Consider the following 23,497-nt stretch of genomic DNA (forward strand, 5'->3'; position numbering starts at 1 on the left):
GCAAAGCTGCCATGTTTAATGATGAGACAGCTAACATGACCTTAACACTAGGTGGGGTCAGGTGATTTATTTATTTATTTAGCAAGTTTTGTATAGCGCGAACGTGACCCTCGAGGGTATCAGAGCGCTTTACATGGAGATAACACGATTAGCACTTGGTCAGATCAACATGCAAACATACGCGTGAGAGACAAACAAATCAACAATTAAGAATAGGCTAACTGTGGTTGGAGAATAATATAGTTAGAACAGACAATCCATTGGACACCAGTATATATGATACCACCTAGCCCACTGCTAGGTTGGGCTATAACTATTACCACCCACACTATTACCATTAACAGCTCATATAAATAATAAAATCATTAACAAACTCATTCAATTAGAAAAATTACAAAACATGTTTTATTCCGTCATTAATATCACAATAAAAATCATTCTGATTAAAAATTACTAAAATATCACAAACATGTATCCCACAATTCATATAAACAATTCATAAAATGATCACAATTTTATACGGGACATAAATCACAATACAGACCCACATAAACACAAGAGAAAAGGAGCTTCTAGACAATGCACCTGTATGTAAATCAATGTGCGCTGACGCGTTTAATAATCTTAGGGTTAATCCGATCCTGTATTTGCAAAACGAGGAGTGCAACCAGGTCGGGTTTCTAATTACCCCACATGATATGTTATATCCAAAGACAGAGTGCATTGTCTAGAAATTATGCTATCCCATACATTTTTGGGGCTAAACGTTAAATAATTACCCAATGTAATGGGAAGAATCCCCCAGTGAAAGGCGATTGTTGAATAAGATCATGGGGTGTGTTAGTAATGGAAGTCTTTGCATACATTTTTCACAGATGGTCACAAGTGTCCGGCACAACATGGAATTCCTGCTGGATTCTCAGAGGACCTTATTTTGTCGAAGAAAGTTAGGATTTTTGAAGATTTATTGGAGCCTTTGAATTTGAGCAGCAGAGGTTCATGTCTGAACATCCATGGAGGAGTGGGGGTTGTGTAGACATTCTATCCATATTATATCTGCTTGTATTAACGCGTGTGAAACTGTATCAACTCCTGCCTGAAGGACAACGAAAGCCAGAGCTCTAGTCTTGACCCTAGGTCGCTGCTGGGACTGTTCTCTGGGTCTGCAGTGGTCTAAGCCTGGCCAGGATTCTGGAACATGTCACGTGCAGTAGAAAGGGAACAGTGTGCAGAGCTCTGCCCGTTTCATTGCAAGGTTTCAGAAAAAGGACAGGTCCCAATTGCAGCCAGTGCATCAAATGGGCAGTGCCTGCACTTCTTTCATTTGAAAGGGAGAGTGCCTGGCCTGCACTTTTCAGCACTGCTGCAATGCATTTAATGGGAGAATACCGGCACTTCTCCGGAGCAAACCGGTACTTTGAAGAGTGAGTACTGATGCTCGCAGACATACAAGGACACATCTCTTACCGCATGCATGGGCTTCTCTCCGGTGGCCACTGTCCTAAAAGTCTTGACTCTGCTGCACCTACGCGGTCCATAAGGCACGTGAAGAGATATGAGCAATGGCGGCTTGTTGCTGTTTCTCCGAAGTTTGGTGCCAAAACTATCAACGGAGGATAAAGTCATTGAAGGTGCAAAATTGGCATTTCCTGTGGAATGAGGTGGCATCGTTAACTACAGAGGTGCAATTTGCACCTCCGTACTCAAAAGTGCCAGACTAAAGCGCTTGATTGTTAGTGCCCCTGTGTCGAAAAATGATTGCACCAAAAAAAATGGACACCAGTGTTTGGAATGTACAGTGTGATAACTAACGCCTAATCCCAGCGTAGCCAACACAAATTTGGCAAAATATATGAATGTTGGTGTAAATGTCATATGTCCCACCCCAGTATTTATTTACCAGGCATATTTCATCCGTTACATTTCGACTGATTGGACCTGCTGGCACTCCTTTAAAACTGAAGTGCGTACATTATCACACCTGCTAATGACCGGGTATAGCAAACATCTCACCCCTGCTAAACTACGATCCCTGGGCAAACCGCTCTTTGTGCAGCGCAGGGATCTCCATTTTAATATGAAACCTAAGAGTGGATCTTCTCCGAGCTCACAGGAATTTAACTTGAGACACTAGATGGCGCTGCAAACCAACTGCCTGCAATGTCACAAAGATGAAATCAGCTTAGCTAACGCAAACATTTTGGGGTTTTGTTTGCAGTGTTATATAGCGCTATCCTGACCCGAAAGCAGGGCTTTAAGTGGGATGAAAAAACTAGAGGGTCTCGCGAAGGGGCGTGGCCAATATAATTAAGGGCTTGGCATAAAACCACTTGAGCTAAAAAATATGTGCTTAGCATAGTGTGCAGGCCCGGGTCCAGGAATTTTTATTTGGGTGGGCCAAGGGTGCATTTGGGTGGGCCACTGCGAGCTCGATTTGTCGCATATATGTCTAGGCAGGCCTGCTTCAGGGCCCACCTTTATCTCTCCTTAGTCTTACAAGGCCCAGTAAAATGCACTCTTTTCCAAATCTCTTTCTAAATCTTATCACTCTCAAAAAGTGTTTTTTTTCCATGTAATGTTCCTTTGATGGGAAGAGGAGGTTTCTGAGGTGGTAGGTATCAGGCAAGTGACACTTCTCGGGCTCCCTCTGTGCGAGCCCCAGGGAGAATCCCTCTTCAATACTACCTCCGCCTGACCCCGGACTCTGCAACGCACTCCCTTACAGGCTTGATTATCCACTACTCCTCTCCAGTGCACCTTATATCACAGCTGACCTTGGGCCCTAGCCCCATATCAGGCACCATCGGGCTCCAATTTCATTTTTCCAGGTAAAAACCTTAGTAAAATCACCTTCAAACTTAAAACATTGGATATAGCAGTGAATCTAATTAGCACACGCTTTAAAGTATGTTTCACAGTAGTCCTTATGACCCAACTGCTAATTAAATCAACAAAAAACAGAAAGGCCATGACAGGGCCAGCTTTAGCGCTTATGTGAAAGTATTTTTTGGCGCCTCATCAATAACCTCTTTCCCTGTAAATACCTTTATACCACCTTCCAACAGTGCCACTCATCCCTCCATTGCCCCCCTATTGACCTCCTCCTCGGATTCCCTCACTGCCACACACCACAAGTGCCCCTCATCTCCCCATAGCCCCTCCCACTCATGACCTCCTCCTCGGATTCCCTCACTGCCACCCTTCACCAGTGCCCCTCATCTCTCTGTAACCCTTCCCCATCATGACCTCCTCTTCAGACTCCCTCACTGCCACCCTCCAGCAGTTCTCCTCATCTCTCCCTAGCTCCCCCTCCACCCCATGACCTCTTTCTCGGATTCCCTCACTGTCACCCTCCAACAGTACCCCTCATCGATCCATAGCCCCTCCCACTACCTCCTCCTCGGATTCCCTCACTGCCACCCTGCAACAGTGCCCCTCATCTTTACGTAGCCCCTCTCTCATATGCATTTCATTTGTTGTATAGCGCTACTCATATCATTGCAGTGTGTGTCAGTACTTTACACCACGCACACATTATACAGAGACAATGAGTCATACAAGTATGTAAATCAGTCTACAGGGAATGTCACATAAGCCAATGAGGATTACAAGGTGTAGGTATCACATGTCATCCATACTGGTGGGCAGTATATTTTACGAGGGTTTGGTCTGTGGAAACACAACCTCAGGATTTAAAGAGTATTCCATGGGGGTCAGCTTTACTGATAAAAATGTATATCTGCCCAAACATACTCATTTTAGCAACATTAGAATAGTGAAAGACTGAGGAAGTTCTAACTATATCACAAAACAAAAAAAGCGAAGTTCTAACTATACCATTCATGTTTGTATGCAGCTCTTTGATGACAGTTCATTGGTCACTGTCCTATGTTAGGATTGTAACTTCTGAACTGCAAGTAACACAAGGATCTCTGTGACAAAGGCAGTAACCCACTGAGCTATCCACATAAAATACAGTTCATCTGCATTGAAAAACTACTAACAGACAAATGGTTTCTCTCCAGCAGGATCATTAATCACCAACGTAATCTGGGCATTTTGTATTGTCTTATTGTTGTCCTGCATCAGCCATAATAATGATAAAAACTGTTCAAATGAAGCACACACGAAGTATGTGTCCTGCTGGGCCTGTGCTGTTTATAAAAAGAAAAACAAATAGTAACGCATTCTCTTACCTACTCCATTAGTCAAACTTTGTGTCTCAGCCTGATGTGATAAGCAGCTGCAGGGGTCAGGAAAGGTGAATCAGAATAAACAAACTTCTTTTCTCCTGCGCTGCATAGAAAAAGAAATATCCACGCAGCAGGACAGTAGGCAAAGGTTACCGTTGTCAAAGTAAGGATTTGCCGCCTTTCGCCATGTGGAGATGAAATGAAGGGGTGAAAAAAATAAACAAAGCCTCGTTAACATGTAAATGGTCTTTTAAAGACCTGTGAAGTACTCGGTGCGGCTGCGATAATCTCTAAAACTGTGTGTGTGTGTGTGTGTGTGCGCCGGGACACTGTCTCAGCCCGGGCGCACACACAAACAGACAGCCCTTGAGCCCAATGGCGTTGCGCGCCTGCCTTCAAGCCCTCACTGCGAGGGCCAAGATTCCTGTTTGGGTGGGCCAGGCTCATGTTTGGGTGGGCCTGGCCCACCCGCTAGAACCGGGCCTGATAGTGTGCCGCCCGACTTGTAAAGTCAGGACTATTGGCTTTTTCAGTGGTTGTTAGTTGCATTAGATAAATGAGCAGCAACTATGGCTTGTATATAATATTGAAAAAGCTTCTACTTAGAGCCCTAGTGACACCAGGACAGTGTTGCTGCTCCGAAGTTTCAAAAAGAGAAGAGAAATCCAGAGAGAAAATGACTCTTTAAAGGATTTCCCTTCGCCTACAACGCTCACCTGGCATGATGTCATGCCTTAATTTCCCCACTAGTGAGAAGTGAGCAGTGTGGGCATGCGGCTGCTGTCACTGCAGTCTGCAAAAAAACAGACCTATCTGTTGAGGCACATTGCTGGAGTTGCATCGCTTTCATGAGCAACTCCAGTGATGCATCACGTCTGTGCATTTCTGACGCATCTGTTAATCCTTGCGCCATGGAGCACTGTATTGTAAATACAGTGCATCCATGGTGGCACAAGGACATTTGGCACTGGCACAAGGAAACTGATGCATCTATGCAGATGTGTCAGTTCCTTGTAAGTCTGCCCGTAAGTGTTTTGCCCTGAATCAAGGGATGTTCAGCCAACGCTGAGACTCGAACCTGATTCTCCATATTCCAATGCGGCAGCTCTGGCCCTTACGCCACATCCTACTCTCTGTAGGGTAAAAGGATGTTTTACAAATAATCAAACTCTTGTGCTGAATTAATTATACACAAAATAGCAAGAGTACAGAAGTGGCTGGTTTATAGCGGCATGCCAAAGGGGTCAGGGACCCTAACCCGATAAAAAACAGTTCCCCCATTACTTGGTTTGGAAGTAAAACAACTATAATAGGGGGCCGCTCAATCTCACGGGTCCCGGTGCCACTGAGCCTGCTACACTACTGACAGCTCGGCTCCTACAGGCTGGCGCTTCGCGGTCTCCCGCGTGGCGGAAGAGTTCTTTAAACACATATCGGAATCAGACTGTCCCTTCGCAAGGGGCATTGTCTTGTGATCGCTTTTGAGCAGTCCGTGAGATCCTATCGGGCTGGTCTGTGTGTGCTCCATCCACTGTCTTCAGCCGCCCATTGTTCGCACCTGATCGCTGCTGATTAGCTTAAAAGGGGTCAAAAGCATCAGACAGGAAAACTGGCAGGTGCTGGCGCCCACCCCCTCGAACAGCAGGGAGGGGCTCTGGCGGAACGCTGCAGATCTTGGCCCGTCTGGGGTTTCCATGACACTTGTGTGAATGTTTTGATGCATGATTCGACTGGCCTGCTTATCGTTCTCCTAAATTAAGACACTGGGCAATTCTACATAGCATCCATCTAGTGGTGTCTGTACCCCAGGAGTTTGTGGCAAAGCCCCAATTGACCAATAGAAGAACTGCATCATTAAAGGCCTGAGACGTTTCCGCACAATAAAAAAATCCTTGTTTTTTTCGATTTTTGGGTTCTTCCGAGTCCAAGAATGAGACATGTTTGCTACAATTGTACCCATTATATGTAAATGACAATTTCGTTTAAGTCTATTGCTTGGGACCGACAATGATCAGGATTAATGTTTACCGCCGTCCAAGTGTGAAAGAGGCCCATATTCGCTCACCCCACCCCCTTTCCCCGACAAATCCTGTCTTGCGTCCCTTTGAGCTGAATCCACTCCCCTGGTGAAATGTCCTCCATTGTGTGCGAATCACAGACGAATTCAAACAACATTACCACCCCCTCCCCCCCCCCTTCACTCTGCCAGACACCTTACATCTCTCTCAGGAGGTTTCTAGGGAAAACCTTGCACCCTCCAGCCAGCTCCCATCTGCTCCCCTTCCAGTCTCTCTTTGCAACGAGGGCTCAGTACCAGTGCACATTACTGCAGACGAGGATCCAGAAATGAAAACAAAACTCCCGCTGGGACCTCAATGACTGTACAGAGTGGCCCAGATGTAATCTTCATAGCTGTTCACAATACTCCAGATGTGGCTCCCGGAACTGACCACAAAACTCCTGATGGGGGCTCATTAACTGTACACAATGCTCCAGATGTGGCTTCCGGAACTGTATAGAAAACGTCCGATGGGGGCTCGTTGACAGTACAAAATGCTCCAGATGTGGCTTCCGGAACTGTATACAAAACGCCCGATGGGGGCTCGTTGACTGTACACAATACTCCAGATGTGGCTTCCGGAACTGTATACAAAACGCCCGATGGGGGCTCGTTGACAGTACACAATGCTTCAGATGTGGCTTCCGGAACTGACCACAATACTCCTGATGTGGCTCCCGGAACTGACGACAAAACCCCTGATGGCGGCTCATTTACTGTACACAATACTCCAGATGTGGCTTCCAGAACTGACCACAATACTCCTGATGGGGGCTCATTAACTTTCCACTGCACTCCAGATGTGGCTTCCAGAAATAAACACAATACTCCAGATGGGGGCTCGTTAACTGTATACAATATTCCAGATGTGGCTTACAGAACTGAACACAATATTCCTGATGGGCTCTTGTTAACTTTACACAGTGTGGCTTCCAGGATGGCACACAATATTCCTGATGGGGTCTCAGTAACTGTACACAGTACTCCAGATGTGGCTTCCAGGATGGCACACAATATTCTTGATGGGGTCTCAGTAACTGTACACAATACTCCAGATGTGGCCTGTGTAACTGTACACAGTACTACAGGTGTGGTTCCCGGAAGTGACCAAAAAACTCCTGATAGGGGCTCATTAACTGTACACAATACTCCAGATGTGACTTCCAGAACTGTACACAAAACTCCCTATGGGGGCTCGTTGACTGTACACAATAATCCAGATGTGGCTTCCAGGATGGCACACAATAATCCTAATGGGGTCTCAGTAACTGTACACAATACTCCAGATGTGGCCTGTGTAACTGTACACAATACTCCAGATGTGGCTCCCGGAACTGACCACAAAACTCCTGATGGGGGCTCGTTGACTGTACACAATGCTCCAGATGTGGCTTCCAGAACTGACCACAATACTCCTGAGTCCTGATGGGGGCTCATTAACTTGCCACAGTGCTCCAGATGTGGCCTCCAGAACTGAACACAATACTTCAGATGGGGGCTTGTTAACTGCATACAATACTCCAGATGTGGCTTCCAGAACTGAACACAATATTCCTGATGGGCTCTTGTTAACTTTACACAATGTGATTTCCAGGATGCCACGCAATATTCCTGATGGGGTCTCAGTAACTGTACACAATACTCCAGATGTGGCTTCCAGGATGGCACACAATATTCCTGATGGGGTCTCAGTAATGATACACAATACTCCAGATGTGGCCTGTGTAACTGTACACAGTACTACAGGTGAGGCTCCTGGAACTGACCACAAAACTCCAGATGGGGCCTTGTTGACTGTACACAATACTCCAGATGTCTATTCCAGGTTGGCACACAGTATTCCTGATGGGGTCTCAGTAACTGTACACAGTACTCCAGATGTGGCCTGTGTAACTACACAATACTCCAGATGTGGCTCCCAGAACTGACCACAAAACTCCTGATGGGGGCTCATTAACTTTCCACAGTACTCCAGATGTGGCTTCCAGAACTGAACACAATACTCCAGATGAGGGCTCATTCACTGTATACAATACTCCAGATGTGGCTTCCCGGATGGCACACAATATTCCTGATGGGGTCTCAGTAACGATACACAATACTCCAGATGTGGCCTGTGTAACTGTACACAGTACTACAGGTGAGGCTCCCGGAACTGACCACAAAACACCAGATGGGGCCTTGTTGACTGTACACAATACTCCAGATGTGGATTCCAGGTTGGCACACAATATTCCTGATGGGGTCTCAGTAACTGTACACAGTACTCCAGATGTGGCCTGTGTAACTGCACACAATACTCCAGATGTGGCTCCCAGAACTGACCACAAAACTCTTGATGGGGGCTCATTAACTTTCCACAGTACTCCAGATGTGGCTTCCAGAACTGAACACAATACTCCAGATGAGGGCTCATTCACTGTATACAATACTCCAGATGTGGCTTCCCGGATGGCACACAATATTCCTGATGGGGTCTCAGTAACTGTACACAATACTCCAGATGTGGCTCCCAGGATGGCACACAATATAACTGATGGGGTTTCAGTAACTGTACACAATTCTCCAGATGTGGCCTGTGTAATTGTACACAGTACTACAGATGTGGCTTCCAGCACTGATCACAATGCGTCTGTTGTGACCTATAGAGTAAAAACTCAATATTCTACATGTGGCCTCCAGCACAATTTTCCAGAGTCATCTTTGGCACTGGACATGCAATGCAAGCGAGGCCTCCAGTCCATTGTTTTCTCTTGATCTACAGTTTCTAGGGAGCAGCCAGAAGTTTCAAGGCCAGAACTGCATGTGTTACGAACTGCTACAGCATTCTAGACACTAAGAACCTCATTTAGAGTTTGGCAGTGCCAGAGTTTTGACATAAATTGGCGAGCTCCTCCATACAACCAACTTAGGTTCCCCCAACCCATTTAGAGGTGAGGGAGCCACTGGATTTCCAATAGAAATGCCGCAGCTTGCTCCACTGTCAGAAGTCCTTGACCTGCAATCCACCCACAACAAAGCAGCCAGGTCATTATGTCAACAGCACCACCTTTTTTAGGGCAATGATACTGTCGCCGATTTTCCCAGCCTGGGGTTACAGGGAAAACAAACAACGCCCATCTTGTGCTGGGAGAACACTCCCTGCATGTTAGGGCCATTGTTTCTTTGTTTTTCTGAATCAAATTCCTGCTCCAGGGCTCAGGGCCTGATTTATATTTCGACGGATGGGTTAATCCGTCACAATGGTGATGGATATCCTATCCACCGAAATATAAATCCCATAGGATTTAATGGAATTTATAAACATCACCGTTGCAATGGAGTAACCCACCCGCCAAAATATCAATCAGGCCCCTAGTCCCAAAAAAATATGAAATGTAGGCAGGGTGGGTAAACAAATTAACATAACGTCCCCTTACCATTAATCTGTGCCTTCGGTGAATGAGAGACATCAGTGGATGTACTAAAGGCATAGAGTTCCCTGCCATACAGACAGAGACATCTAAGTATGACAGGTAGTCTTCTGCTCAGACCGTGGAGGTCAGGGCGTCCACCTACCTGCTATCCAGTGGGCTGGCAGACAGCCTGACCCTGGGTATACAGCGAGTAAATATAACTCTGTAGCTAACTTGATTCTCTGGTGAGGCTGTGGTCATGCAGTCAAGGCTTGGTCTAGGAGGCAGCAGAAGGATAGTAACAGGTACAGCGTAACAAGGTTGTGACAAAGAATAAAGATCAATGTTGAGTCAATGGTATTGCTTCTATATGTACAGATGAGCACAATGCATACAGTTGTTAGTAAAGATTTGACCCTCCACCAAAGCAGAGGTCGATCGCTCTAGCCGTAAGGCTACATCCTCTCCCCAATACCACTGTAGATCCATCTGGTTTTTAGGTCTTACGTGAAATGACTATTACTACTACTACTTAATAGTTGATAGACAGTCTGTATGTCAAACCCATAATGAAGACATTAGCTCAATAATCGATGTACGGAGTGCCGTCTGCTGTAACAGAGGGGCTCTACTGCTACTGATTTGATTTGGTTCATGCAATCAAAATCCGTAGAGTTAGTGAGTCTTAACGAGATTTGATGTCTAGTTTACCACTGTTAGGTTTTTTAATGCCAAGGAGCCTCTTTTTGCTCCTGGATGTAGACAGGGATAGTGGAGAGGTCCAATGTGGCAGAATCTTAAAAATGACTAGTCCAAGTGTTGTTCTTCAGGTGCCCCTGGCATGCCTGGGAGCCTAGGACCTTGTGATAAGATCATGAGGCACTGGTGAGTTAATTGGCCCTTATCTCAAAATCCTTTTGTTGCCTCTGGGATTTCTGGGTACTCTGAGGGTGCCTTGAGTCGCTTGCAACTCAAAGTTTGGATCGTCAGGGAAACTTTAAAGGTCAATATTTTATATACTTCAATCGGAATACAGTTTTTCATCACAAGGCCCCTACTTTTTGGGGGGTCCACTTTGGTTAAGTACTTTGGAGCAGTGGTTATTCATTTAGTTTTTTTACTTTTGTGAAACCCCTTAATCTTTACGGGTACCCGGGGACCCCCACTGAATCATTATAGGAATCCAGAGACCCCAAATGAGTCATTACCGGCTGAAGCATTTTCGATTATTTGAATGCCAAACAATACACAAAAAACACAAAACAAGCATTCATCAAACAAATACAAAAATGGTTAAATCTTTTATTCAATTCTCAAATAAATAGAAACAAATCAAAAAAGTAATTTTAATAGGAAGGTTGAGGCTTTTCTGAATTCAGTTTGTAGTGATGAAGTCCATAGCCAAGATGTAGTTTCAAGTAGATTTATTAGTTACAGTTACAATAAGTTGTGTTCCTGTGACGCAGCCCCACCAGGAGCAGTCTGCCTGCTGCTCAGCCCACGCTCCAGCTGTCACACTCAAGCATCCAGGCACCCAAACATTCCATTCAAGACCATCACACCAACATTCCGTGCATCACATTCACACTGGCTGAGCAGCTAGGGAGAAAGTAACAAGATAAATAGGATACTGGTTACTACATATCCTCCCTTCTTCCACAACACAAAAATAGAAACCGCAAAAGAGGAAGGGTTCAAACGAGGGAAACCCAGGAAATAGAATTGGGCAACAGTAGAGAGAAAGCAAGAAGAAAGTAAACCCAAGCGTGAAAGGATCAAAGTATAGATACCAAGAAAATCCAGTGTGAGCATGGAAGAAGAAAAAACACAGGAGATATGCAAGAGTAAGTACACTCATAGGATAGCTGCAGAGGAACTGCCCCCGTCTACATGGTAACACAAAATAAACATTTCCAACACCTGCAAAGTCCCGCCTAAACTGGAATTTTCCAGCTCAGGCCATGGTGAACAATGAAAGGCAAATAAAGATGAGCCATTCGGCCAATGTCTACCATTCTAAGATGTGGGAACAAGTCTATCTAACAGGAAAGGTATGCAACAATAGATGATATATTTGTTAGTGCAGCAAAGCTTCAACCTTGAGAAGTACAAGCTGGAGGCGCAGGGACAGCCTTTCTGCTGAGGCGAGCATTATGAGACAGAAGCTCGATCTTAGTTACAGAACAAGATGGCGTCAATAAAGATGGTGCAATGAATGCTAACTTAACACGTAATAGAGTTTGGGCATAGCAAGGGAAACATTTCGACTCTGTATATTACGGAAATAACATTTCAAATCTAACAGCGTATTACCAAAATTTAGCAGGAGAGAAGACATGCTCCAATTTCCCCATAGATGATGTCCATGGGGGCATAAAAACACAAAATTCTTGTAAAATTAAAACACAGAAGTGCTCGGCGCTAAAATAAAACAAAAATGACAAATGTCATACCGAAGGTATAGTGTCCCGTTTCCCACAGGAATCCATGACGAATGGAGATCGCAGCTGCGTGCTAGGATACGTTTGGAAGGCTTCCGTGGAGAGAAGGAGAATGGTGGCACGCAAGGTTGACGCTTGCCGGGTGGCTCACGGCGGTTCCGTGCAGCACAGCAAACAGCAACAGCTCGCCAGGGAGACAGAGGCAAGACGTCATAGCATGATCCACACATGAAATGGGAATATCAAGTCAAAGGTAAGGGTGCACACGGAACTGGCGATGCGCGCAGAACAAGCGACTCGTGAATGTCTATTCAAACACACACAACAGTCTAACGGCCAAAATTGGTGGGAGGGCTTTAAGTCAGAAAATGTAAATGACAAAATTACCCTCACCAGTAGTTCGACTCCGGTCTCTTGCAAAGGGCCAAAATTTAAACAAGAGTAAGACATTTCCCATAGGTGTAATACCTCCACTGAAGAAGGCACGAGAAATGAAAGTCTAGATATTGACCCACACAAATAAATCATGTGTAGACAAACTCTAGAAATTAATCCATTTCGAACAGACCGATTGTAGAGTGGGGTGAAAAATCTAGGCATTGACTCCACAAATGATCCCGTGTTGAGCAGTCATTGATCACGTGCTGCGCGGTTGGAAAGTAGATTTCCAAAACAGCACAAGAAGGTTCCATTGATATGACCCACCGTGGGTGGTCATAGACAGTAAATTGAAAGATGAATCCAAACGATGTAAGCAGACACATGCCCTCCCTAGAGCCGACCGATGACGAGATCACTAGATGAGATGTGGAAGTGCTCAGGGTCACCACTTATCTGCTTGCATTAGAACAAGTACAATGGACCGATGAAGCGTGTCCAGCCCGGGCAGATTGCTGACAGGTGTTCAGGATCACACAAGCTGTCACAGTAGCAGAAATTACCAATCCTTTAAGTCAATGAAGTATGCGCAGGCTGGGGCTGTCTGGTGTGAAGGACACTGGTGGGGCTGGCACGCCTTGTACTTCAATCCAGAGGCTTTATCCGAGTTTCTATAGGTTTTCTTTAAAGATTTCTTCTTTCAATAAGTCATTTTGTAGCACACAGTGTTTCTTTTTCCTGTGAATCATCGCCAAAAATCTGTAGTGATGAAGTCCATAGCCAAGATGTTGTTTCAAACAGATGTATTAGTTACAGTTACAAGAAGATGTGTTCCTGTGATGCAGCCCCACCAGGCGCAGCCTGCCTGCTGCTCAACCCACACTCCAACTGTCACACTCAAGCATCCAGGTACCCAAACATTCCATTCAAGACTCTCACGCCAACATTCCGTGCATCACATTCACACTGGCTGAGCAGCTAGGGGAAAAGTAACCAGATAAATAGGATACAGGTTACTACACAGTTGAGGCCACTCACTGTACATATTATTCAGTTTGATGCAGAGGCGCAACTAGAGCCAAATTTCGGGGGGGGCTGAGCAAAAATTTCGGGGGGGGGGCTGAACTTTAAGCAATAGGCAGAGTGGAGCTGCAGGGGCTCTTAGAAGGGGTGAAACAACAGCGAGGCCTCATTAACATGCAAATGGTCTGTTAAAGACCTGTGAAGGTCTCGGGTGCGGCTGTGAGTGCGCCGGGAAGCTGTCTCATCCCGGGCTGCCACACACGACGGGGGGGCTGAAGCCCTGTGAGTCCAATGGGTGTTGCGCGCCTGGTTTGATGCACCTGCACTGCTCCCACAAATCAATCTGATGATAGTAGCTTAATGTCATTTAGCCTCCAATTTCAAATTCCTTCACATTTACAGAGCATTAAAAAAAATCCATTGTACATTTTGCTTCTTATTTACATATATGTTATTAATTCATTAATATTTAATTTTCTAAGCAGTCGCAGACACCTGAGTAGGCTTTGTACACCCTTATGGGGTCCCGGACCACATGTTAAGACCCACTACTCTAGAGCCATGGGAGAGGGCTTGGCTGTTAGTAAGAGTCGGTCTAAGTCTGAGGTTACTGGACCTGGTACACAGGCTACCAGTTGCAGGGCCCTACTGACATACCGATAAGACGTCAAAGGCTATCAAAGGTGTCTCCTAACACTCTTAGATCACAGGTGGTGTTGGTTGCAGACTGTGGCTCGATGCCAAGTCTAGTAGAGGGGTATTCTGTGGGCAAAAGGGGGGCTGAAATTAAGCTTTTACGATCAGGGCAGGTATGCCCATAAATCATGCCTATTATTCTGGTCTCCTCAGATACACATGCAGTTGCTGATATCAGCTTGTTTGCTTCTTCCCCGTGGCACAACTTAACCTCTTTGAGGTAGGTCTTGATAGAATAAGCAGGGTGGTTGTGTGGGGGGGGGGGGGTACTTTTGGGCAGCAGGTATGCACCTCTTGCAAAAATTCTTCTCAGTTTGGTCCCAGGTGGACAGGAATGGCCAGCATGTAGCGACACCTTCCAAGAGACATTATTGAAGTCTCTGCCGGTCAGCGGGGTGTAGGTTTTTAAAATACTGGCTGCAGTAGTCGCAGAAGTTAGTCCAGGGAAGCTGGATGTGGTCCCAGCTCCCAGTCAGCAAGGAGCTCGGTTCGCATTTTGGTAGCCAGCCACTTAGGAAAAGGGCTTTTCCCATAGGCACTTTCTCAGCCAAACCGGGTATACTGGCTTGTGGGAAAGAATGCGCATGCCCGCCCAAGGCAGATATTTTAGAAGAACAACTCTTTATTTGGCCTCAGAAACTCGACACAGTGCTCCAGACATGGCCTCCAGAGCTAGAATGCGACCTTTGCAGCTGGGCACAATGCTTCCTTTGTGGTACCCAGAGCTGGATGGAGTCTCACAAGGATTCATACAACAGTAACTGCTGCTAAACTTTTTCCTGCTCAATGCCACGTCTCACCATGTTGCACGGCTCGTAAACTTTGCTGTCGTTGGATGAAATAACCATCACTCCATTTTAAACTAGTTCACAGGGCTACAGCTGCTCAGACTGCTTGACTTTGTATGTCATCTTAGTTCATACCTCCCACCAAACTCGAGGTTTCTTAACTCGCACGTCCCTTCCACTCCTCCCCTGGTATCACTGGGTTCCAGGACGGTGTGCCTGCTGGAAGGATACGGCCGCTCCCTCCCAGAACCCGTGCTGGGTCCCTGATAAAGGTCTTCTAGGGCAGGGCCCTCTGCACATTTTGTCCATCTCTGCCTTAAAAATGAAGCCAAATCCTTTTTTATGTGCACATTACTTCATCATTTCAGCAGACTTGACATTATCAGAGGACCTTCTTGTTCATACATATGCTACCACACATCAACCACTAACCTCATTTTGGTCTTGTATATATGAATGTTTATGCACAATTGTTTCTTTCACAAATCAATGTACAATTACGTATGACCTTGTAGCATAACTGTTTCTAGTAACTTGATGTACACTGATTATTTTTACTAAATCAGCATGGCATTCGTCTTGTTCTAAGTTTAAAGACATGTAAATGTAAATCGCTTCCATACCTACTTAGGGTCATGTTCGCGCTATATAAAACACCAAATAAATTTAAAAAATAAACATAAGTTCAGCTTGGTTGCTCCTACTGCTTTTGCCAGATCCACCAGGTATTTTATTTTCGTTCATCAAATTCATAACGAAGATTTAATGCACGAATAACAGCCCTTTTTATGAGTGTTATTTAGACCCTTCTTTAAATGCCTGTCAGCCGTTGCCGTGCTTTGCTAATGACCTGAGGTACACTTCCTGCCCAAGACCGGAAGCGCTTTCTGTCAGCAGAAAAGCGTGGTATGCAAGCGCTTATGGCCGTGGTCCAAGCGTAAAGAGGTCATAACACATCTCCCAAATAGGCTGAAAAGAGAGACACTCGGGTCACAGTGGAATATTCTCCAACTCTCTCCAAAACGAAAAGAGAATAATGCATAAAACAGGAGGGGTTGAAAAGTAGTATTTTTGAACTGCAGAAAGTGCTGCCCTTGGGGCGCAACTCAGGCCAAAAAAAACGATGCATATAATAAAAAGCGGCATTTTCACACCATTCGAAGGAGTGCCATTCCCGGGCAGGGGGAGTTTCAGGTATGTGATTGGCTCCGGCAGGTGCGGAGTATTTTAGGAAAGTAGCTCCATGCTTGACCCAAGCAGCTGCTGAGACCAAAGCGGGCAGCCCTGAGTATCTTCTTAGATTTCAAAACAAGCGCAGTGACGTAACGTAAAAAGATGGCACCTCTGCAGAATGTGAAGATGGTCCCTTGAGTCTCCTATATCTCATAAATATGTATTGACCTTGGGCCGGATGGGACAATTGTCATTATTTGTATTGTTGTCAGAGTATTATCATTACTTATAATCCATATAGGAAGCACAATCTAATCAATTTTTACTTTGCCTAAGTGGAACAACCTTACCCATGCTGTGCCCTATACAATGGCAAGAAGTGGTAGGTAATTTGCTAATGTTAAGAGTGCACAGGGGGCTGATGTGTAGGTTTCGGAGTACTGTCAGCCATTCCTAATAAGATAGTTAGGTGGGTTGACACACATGCTGCTGAGATCTGTGTGTAACCCACTAGTCACGGATTCAAATCCCAGCAAGATAGCTTAGCAGTTTGGTGCGCTTGCTGCAGAGGTTTGTGTCTCACCTTTGAGGCAATGGTTCCAATCCCAGATAGGTCAGAGGCTCCATGTCTTTGATGCAAAGATCTCGATTGGGTATTAAGGGCAGTGGCTCAAGCTGGGTTTGCTGGTGTATGTGTCTGATTTCACCGGAGAGGTGCAGATCTGAAGACAAAAAGAGAACAAAAATACAATGGTTATGACATGCAATTATTTAGTTCCCTTTGCATGAGGGCCATTATTGCATTTTCTCTACTTTGCATGACAGTCCCCGGTACAGAAAACAAGTGATGGTTTTCATCTCCTACATAAGGGAAGGTGACCTGAAGGCCCTGTGGCTGATGGGCCTGGTCAAATCAAGGGCTTACATCAGCATAGACTCTGTTGGTGTTAACGCGTAACATTCCCTCACTCTAAATAAAGATGGGGAAACCACGAGTTTAACTGCGTGAGAGCGCCCTCAATTTAGGTTGGTGCTCTTGCTCTATCAAAGTTTAACTTACCCTCAATGTCCTCTATTTAGATTTGTGTAGATGAACCCCCACACCTTCACACTGCAATCACCCTGCCATTCCCCATGAAGCCGCCAGTGGTAATTGCCATTGAATACTGGCAAGGCTGGCTATTGAACGGGCTATGGAGGGGTAGTGGTGGTTATCAGCGTGGCAGTGCATGCAACACCACGCTGACGTCAGTCTTTAATCTGGATGTCCTGCAGGGCCACTTGGTGGGAAACACCAGGCGAAGGGCCTCTGAAATCACTGGGATTCCCAGGCATGTCAGAAAAGAGAGGGAAATCTTGGGAATGATCCAGGACATGGGGGTTTCAAGACACCATGGTACTCCCAGGGATTCATTTATATGAGGTGCATGAGAATCTCTGACAAGAGAGGAGTCCCAGGTATTCCTTCGCCGGTACCTCGCATGTGCATGGTACCAGCAAGGAATCCCTAGGATTCTATTTATGTCAGGGTGATTGTGCTCCTTGGTACCTGGAATTATCATCTAGCTATAAGGATGATTAGATTTGTCTCTTTGGGGCTCAGGGAATCGGAGGCTTCCTGGGAGAAATGTCCTAAGATTCCTCGGGGTTGGGGACAGACAGGCTGGGGGCTGCCACTAGCTGGTTGGTTCTATCCCTGCCTCTTCTGCTGTCTTGTAATTTGTGGTAAGTGCTGTTATTCTGTCAGAAGTAGACTGGCCTCTGCATGTCTCCTTCAAAGTTAAAACTGGGAGGTGAACCCTTACACTACGCCATTTCTTCATGTGAAGATGCATGCAGCCTACATAGAGAAAATGGCCTCCCTACAGGCGCCCGGCGAGGCGCCATCCGCACCAATCACAACGCTGCCATTGTAGCATTGTGATTGGCTTAGGGGAGGGGAGGGAGGATGCCTGCTTCCTGTTCTCCTGAAGCAGCAGGAAAAAGCGGGACCCGGCCAGGAGCGGAGGCTGCGTGGGACCCGGTGAGGTAAGTTTTTTTATTTTTATTAAATATATCACCCCCCGCGCGACCCCCCCCCCCCCCCACCTGCAAGTCATACGAGCCGCGACTTCTGTAAGTTTCATGGCTGCAGAATAAATTAAGTGAATGAAGAGTGTAAATAGTCCTCTACTTAAACATTGAAGTTACCAAGAACCAAAGTATGTGAAAAGATAGGTCTACTTGACCAGCCAGGTCAACAAATTTGCTTCAGGGTCTAGAGGCCTGCACATCAAGATGAATTAAAGGAGAGACAGACAGGAAGCGCAGTCGAGGACCAAGGGTTCAAACACAGCATTCCTGTCGTTGTCAGATATCATCATGTTGAGTTCAGAGCAGTGGCGCGGCAGGGAGAGTGTGCTAAGCAATGGACACTTAAGCTCAGATCGGCGAGAGTCTAAAAGGGGAATAGGAGGTGTCTCTAAGAGCTTTTGATAGTTTGATAGGAGGCTTAGGTGAGATATTCCTTTCATAATGGAGTGGCATGTTCCCTTATTTGGAGTAGGGCCCCATGTGATTAGGTAAGTGTGGCATTACTTGAGTAGCGCACATCTTTCTGGTCCATTGTCGCATTTATGCCATATTAGTACACAGATAGGATTGCTTTTGCGTATAAGTGGCGCAGATATACTAGTTGCCAGCATATATGCAGGCAGGTGGTGACGTCAAGTGCCAAAAGAGGTGGATCGGTGGGACTTTACGGAGCTCAAACTAAGCAACTAATGTTTAAAAGGCATGAAAAATAGTAGGAAGACCAACAACCTAACACAAGGCAACACCTAATAACAGAATATGAGAGTAAAAACAAACCGGAACAAATCAAATACTAGGGTATTTAGAAAAACACAAAAGAGCTAAAAGTATAAATACATTGAAATTTCCCCACACAGAAGGCGTGTATTCAAAAGCTAGTGCAATTTGTAGGCAGAAGGGCAACAGCGTTATACATGATTGCGACCAAGTAGTATCCAGCAAACTTCCAACATTAGATCACAAAACTTAGAAGTACATGACAAGGCTTTAAGTAACGTTTTTGCCTAGTGTGCATATATTTCTAATGTCAAGTATCCCTGTGTGACCTCTTTACTGTTAGATTCCGTACATCAACATCCAGAAACAGGACTCAGTGGAAACATCAGCGTTGTAACCTCTGCAAGCGAAAGGGAGTTTTGCATGAGGAACAGTGCACGATCCGCCACACATAGAACAGGCTCAGTACCATGAACAGCAGTGCAGGATTCCATTAGCCACTGTGAAGCCACAGCATGGGCAGCAACAGGGCAAGATTCTTACAAACAAAAAGAGCATCAGATGGAAGCAGTGCAAGTATCCCCTCACAGAGAGTAAGCACAGCATAGGCAGCATCGGCAACAACCTCCTTCATGCAGATCAGGCCTAGAACTCAAAGCAGTTGTGCAAACCTCCCTCACACAGAGCTGCAGCTGGGCAATCCTCCCTCACACAGAGCTGCAGCTGGGCAAGCCTCCCTCACACAGAGCAGAAGCGGTGCAATCCTCCTTCAGATAGAGCTGCAGCTAGGCAAGCCTCCCTCACACAGAGCAGAAGTGGTGCAATCCTCCTTCACACAGAGCTGCAGCTGGGCAAGCCTCCCTCACACAGAGCTGCAGCTAGGCAAGCCTCCCTCACACAGAGCAGAAGCGGTGTAATCCTCCCTCACACAGAGCTGCAGCTGGGCAAGCCTCCCTCACACAGAGCAGAAGCGATACAATTCTCCCTCACACAGAGCTGCAGCTGGGTAATCCTCCCTCACACAGAGCTGCAGCTGGGTAATCCTCCCTCACACAGAGCTGCAGCTGGGCAAGCCTCCCTCACACAGAGCAGATGCGGTGCAATCCTCCCTCAGACAGAGATGCAGCTGGCCAAGCCTCCCTCACACAGAGCTGCAGCTAGGCAAGCCTCCCTCACACAGAGCAGAAGCGGTGCAATCCTCCCTCACACAGAGCTGCAGCTGGGCAATCCTCCCTCACACAGAGCTGCAGCTTGGCAATCCTCCCTCACAGAGCAGAAGCAGTGCAATCCTCCCTCACACAGAGCTGCAGCTAGGCACGCCTCCCTCACACAGAGCAGAAGAGGTGCAATCCTCCCTCACACAGAGCTGAAACTGGGCAATCCTCCCTCACACAGAGCTGCAGCTGGGCAATCCTCCCTCACAGAGCAGAAGCGGTGCAATCCTCCCTCACACAGAGCTGCAGCTGGGCAAGCCTCCCTCACACAGAGCTGCAGCTAGGCAAGCCTCCCTCACACAGAGCAGAAGCGGTGTAATCCTCCCTCACACAGAGCTGCAGCTGGGCAATCCTCCCTCACACAGAGCTGCAGCTAGGCAAGCCTCCATCACACAGAGCAGAAGGGGTGCAATCCTCCCTCACACAGAGCTGCAGCTGGGCAATCCTCCCTCACACAGAGCTGCAGATGGGCAATCCTCCCTCACAGAGCAGAAGCGGTGCAATCCTCCCTCACACAGAGCTGCAGCTGGGCAATCCTCCCTCACAGAGCAGAAGCGGTGCAATCCTCCCTCACACAGAGCTGCAGCTGGGTAATCCTCCCTCACACAGAGCTGCAGCTGGGCAATCCTCCCTCACAGAGCAGAAGCGGTGCAATCCTCCCTCACACAGAGCTGCATCTGGGCAATCCTCCCTCACACAGCGCAGAAGCGGTGTAATCCTCCCTCACACAGAGCTGCAGCTGGGCAATCCTCCCTCACACAGAGCTGCAGCTGGGCAAGCCTCCCTCACACAGAGCAGAAGCGATGCAATCCTCCTCACACAGAGCTGCAGCTGGGTAATACTCCCTCACACAGAGCTGCAGCTTGGTAATCCTCCCTCACACAGAGCTGCAGCTTGGTAATCCTCCCTCACACACAGCTGCAGCTGGGCAAGCCTCCCTCACACAGAGCAGAAGCGGTGCAATCCTCCCTCACACAGAGCTGCAGCTGGGCAAGCCTCCCTCACACAGAGCTGCAGCTAGGCAAGCCTCCCTCACACAGAGCAGAAGTGGTGCAATCCTCCCTCACACAGAGCTGCAGCTGGGCAATCCTCCCTCACACAGAGCTGCAGCTGGGCAATCCTCCCTCACAGAGCAGAAGCGGTGCAATCCTCCCTCACACAGAGCTGCAGCTAGGCAAGCCTCCCTCACACAGAGCAGAAGGGGTGCAATCCTCCCTCACACAGAGCTGCAGCTGGGCAATCCTCCCTCACACAGAACTGCAACTGGGCAATCCTCCCTCACACAGAGCTGCAGCTGGGCAATCCTCCCTCACAGAGCAGAAGCGGTGCAATCCTCCCTCACACAGAGCTGCAGCTGGGCAAGCCTCCCTCACACAGAGCTGCAGCTGGGCAAGCCTCCCTCACACAGAGCTGCAGCTAGGCAAGCCTCCCTCACACAGAGCAGAAGCGGTGCAATCCTCCCTCACACAGAGCTGCAGCTGGGCAATCCTCCCTCACACAGAGCAGAAGCGGTGTAATCCTCTCTCACACAGAGCTGCAGCTGGGCAATCCCCCCTCACACAGAGCTGCAGCTGGGCAATCCTCCCTCACAGAGCAGAAGCGGTGCAATCCTCCCTCACACAGAGCTGCAGCTAGGCAAGCCCCCATCACACAGAGCAGAAGGGGTGCAATCCTCCCTCACACAGAGCTGCAGCTGGGCAATCCTCCCTCACACAGAGCTGCAGCTGGGCAATCCTCCCTCACAGAGCAGAAGCGGTGCAATCCTCCCTCACACAGAGCTGCAGCTGGGCAAGCCTCCCTCACACAGAGCTGCAGCTGGGCAAGCCTCCCTCACACAGAGCTGCAGCTAGGCAAGCCTCCCTCACACAGAGCAGAAGCGGTGCAATCCTCCCTCACACAGAGCTGCAGCTGGGCAATCCTCCCTCACACAGAGCAGAAGCGGTGTAATCCTCTCTCACACAGAGCTGCAGCTGGGCAATCCTCCCTCACACAGAGCTGCAGCTGGGCAATCCTCCCTCACAGAGCAGAAGGGGTGCAATCCTCCCTCACACAGAGCTGCAGCTGGGCAATCCTCCCTCACAGAGCAGAAGCGGTGCAATCCTCCCACACACAGAGCTGCAGCTGGGCAATCCTCCCTCACAGAGCAGAAGCGGTGCAATCCTCCCTCACACAGAGCTGCAGCTGGGCAATCCTCCCTCACACAGAGCTGCAGCTGGGCAAACCTCCCTCACACAGAGCAGAAGCGATGCAATCCTCCCTCACACAGAGCTGCAGCTGGGTAATCCTCCCTCACACAGAGCTGCAGCTTGGTAATCCTCCCTCACACAGAGCAGATGCGGTGTAATCCTCCCTCACACAGAGCTGCAGCTGGGCAATCCTCCCTCACACAGAGCTGCAGCTGGGCAAGCCTCCCTCACACAGAGCAGAAGCGATGCAATCCTCCCTCACACAGAGCTGCACCTGGGTAATCCTCCCTCACACAGAGCTGCAGCTATGCAAGCCTCCGTCACACAGAGTTGTGCAAGCTTTCCTCACACATAGCTGCCACGGATCACTGACATAAATATCGATGTCAAAAATATGGAAGTACAAAATATCATATATTTTTTTTAAGTATAAAAATAATGTAAAATAAATTAAATAATACATATAACTTAAAATATTTTTGTAGACTTATTAGAAAATGTTAACAAATATAAGTAATAAATGTAATGTAAAATAAGTTAAACATGCATATCTAAAATTTAATATATATATTTACTTAATAATAAATAATTATTTAAATAAATTATAAAATGATAAAAATGTATTAAATAAACCACCACATGACTGCAAATCATATCGTCCAATCTCTTTGATCAATGCCGGAGCAAAGATCCTAGCAAAAGTTTTGGCAACGAGACTACAGCCGTACCTGGCCACAGTAATACACCCGGATCAATCCGGGTTTATGCCAAACCGTAATACCGCCCTGAACATACGACGGTTACATGGAGTCATGGCACACCGCTCCTCGATAGAGGAGGATGCTGTCATTTTATCACTAGATGCGAGGATGGCATTTGACTTGGTAGAGTGGCCCTTCCTCTTTGCAGTTCTTCGCCACTTGGGATTTGGCCCCAAGATATACGCCTGGATCCAGCTTTTGTATACACGACCATTGGCGCAGGTGGTGGTAAATGGCCATATTTCAAGCGCCTTCCCGCTGGGACGGGGGACGCGACAAGGCTGCCCCCTCTCGCCACTTCTATTTGCGCTGGTACTGGAGCCACAAGCGGCCTGGATACGGCAGGATCCGGTCATCCGTGGACTGAAGTGGACGATGGGATGGGAAGACCGCATCTCCT

The 23,497-nt window shown here is 47.2% G+C and overlaps 1 long non-coding RNA gene across 1 annotated transcript in view; it reads right to left on the minus strand.

The window, feature by feature from the left end:
- LOC146784268 (uncharacterized) overlaps nucleotides 1-23,497 on the minus strand; it is an 81,686-nt gene that overhangs the window by 33,934 nt on the left and 24,255 nt on the right. Inside the window, exon 2 of the long non-coding RNA XR_014970816.1 lies at nucleotides 16,730-16,868. This is a non-coding gene — a long non-coding RNA (uncharacterized LOC146784268). The remainder of the gene's footprint in view (nucleotides 1-16,729; nucleotides 16,869-23,497) is intronic.

The sequence above is a fragment of the Triturus cristatus genome, chromosome 11, assembly GCF_964204655.1.
Source record: "Triturus cristatus chromosome 11, aTriCri1.1, whole genome shotgun sequence".
Classification (NCBI taxonomy): Eukaryota; Metazoa; Chordata; class Amphibia; order Caudata; family Salamandridae; genus Triturus; species Triturus cristatus.